The 2,106-nt window shown below is 41.1% G+C and overlaps 1 pseudogene; it reads left to right on the top strand.

Moving 5' to 3' along the window:
- The first annotated feature begins 1,667 nt into the window (after window positions 1–1,667).
- On the top strand, window positions 1,668–1,767 carry LOC122493580 (annotated as a pseudogene).
- Window positions 1,768–2,106: the final 339 nt, after the last annotated feature.

Below are 2,106 nucleotides of genomic sequence, written 5' to 3'. Positions count from 1 at the left end.
CTCATGGTTTGTAGGGTCAGGCTCTGAGCAGACAGTGCGGAGCCTGTGTAGGATACTCTCTCTCTCTCTCTCTCTCTCTCTCTCTCTGCCCTTCCCCTGCTCTCTCTCTCTCTCAAAATAAATAAGATGTTTAAAATAAAGAGGAAGACACGAAGATGGAAGAAACATTTCCATTCACTCAGATAGCTTGCAATCTAGTGTTTTTCAAAACATCAGAGCCTTGGGGCTCCTGGGTGGCTCCTGGTTGAGCGTCTACTTGGGCTCAGGTCATGATCTCACGGTTTGTGAGTTTGAGCCCCACATCTGGCTCTGTGCTGACAGCTCAGAGCCTGGAGCCTGCTTCAGATTCTGTGTCTCCCTCTCTCTCTGCCCCTCCCCTGCTCATGCTCTGTCTCTCTCCCTCTCAAAAATAAGTAAGAAAACTAAAAAAAAAAAAAAAAAAAAAAAAATCAGAGCCTTCATAACAAATTTATGGTGAGAAAAACAAAGCAGGGGAAGAGCATAAAGTAAAAAGAATGAGCTATCAACTAATGCAATGGCTAGTGTAGACCTTACTTGGATCCTAATTTGAACAAACCAAATGTGAAACAATTATGAGAAATTTGAACACTTGACGGGGTATTTGATACAAAGAACAAAAGGAAAAACAAAGGGATACATGAATGTGATTTATGAAGAAATGAATATGTTCTGAAAATACTTCCACCTTAAAAAAAATCAGCGTGTTGGGTAAGCTGTTTGGTGATTTTCTTTTCTGATCTTCAGTAAAAATGATTACTAACCCTCCGTCATCACCTCCTACAATAAGGTATATCCGGGAGCAGAGAGCTTATAAAATATACTTGCCAATAAGTTGCAAAAACACTAACAATTTTTTAAGTTTATTTATTTATTTTGAGAAAGAGAGGATATGTGCACAAGAGAGGGGAGGCAGAGAGAGAGAGGAGAGAGGGGGGTAGAAAGAGAGAGAGGGAGAAACAGCAAAAAGAGAGAATCCCAAGCAGGCTCCACACTCTCAGCACAGAGCCCAATGTGGGACTCGAACCCACAAACTGTGAGATCATGACCTGAGCCGAAATCAAGAGTTGGATGCTTAACTGATCCACCCAGGCACCCCCCCAAAACATTAACATTTTAAAATAACACCTTTGAAGGAGAAACATTTCCGTTTTCCAATAAACTCTGGGATCATACTTTCCCCACCCACCAGAAAGAAAGAAAGAAAGAAAGACCCAGGAAAGAAAAAGAATAGCATTGGCAAAACAAAAAGAAAGGGTGTGAGCCTTCAAATAGAGATAGGAGGCTACAAATTTTGGTCTTGCTCTCAGGATGGTGACATTGCTCCTCTTACTAGGACAAAGAATCACATTGAGAATATTAAGATTTATGTGTTTCCTTTAACTTAACTAATTTCCATTCCACATACATAACATTGCTTGTGTTGACTTACACTCCTCGAATAGACTCAGGAAATCTAATATAGCTAAAAGGAACTTTGTTTCATTTGTTTCTGTTCCTCCCCATTCTGTCAAAACACACTGGATAAAGAGACCGGGGCCCACGGAAGTTAAGCCAGTGCTCAGGGTTCCACAGCTCAGTCACTAACTAGCTGGCGTGGGAGCGAGGGAAAGTTCCAAGTCTTGGTCAGAAGCAGAGGTCAGCAGTGCTTGCTCCCGTAGCATATATACTGAAATTGGAATGATACAGAGATTAGAATGGCCCCTGAGCAAGGATGACACACAAATTTGTGAAATGTTCCACATTTTTTGGGTGATATAAAGGGGGTTCAGAGTACACACATCTTGATGAGCAGCGAGAAATGTATAGAATTACTGAGTCATTATATTGATTCTAATATAATAAAACTAGTATAACACTGTATGTTAATTATACTTGAATTAAAAAAGAATTATGGGGGCATCTGGGTGGCTCAGTAAGTTGAGCGACTGACTCTTGATTTCAATTTCAGCTCAGGTCATGATTCCAGGGTCATGGGACCAAGCCCCAGGTCAGGCTCCTTGCTGAACATGGATTTCTTTCTCCCTTTGCCCTTCTCCTCCACTTGCTCTCTCTCTCTCTCTCTCTCTCTCAAATTAAAAAAAAGAA

This window comes from Prionailurus bengalensis, chromosome D2 (genome assembly GCF_016509475.1).
Source record: "Prionailurus bengalensis isolate Pbe53 chromosome D2, Fcat_Pben_1.1_paternal_pri, whole genome shotgun sequence".
Classification (NCBI taxonomy): domain Eukaryota; kingdom Metazoa; phylum Chordata; class Mammalia; order Carnivora; family Felidae; genus Prionailurus; species Prionailurus bengalensis.
The sequence above is the reverse complement of the archived record's forward strand: the minus strand, read 5'-3'. Positions and strand labels throughout refer to the sequence as shown.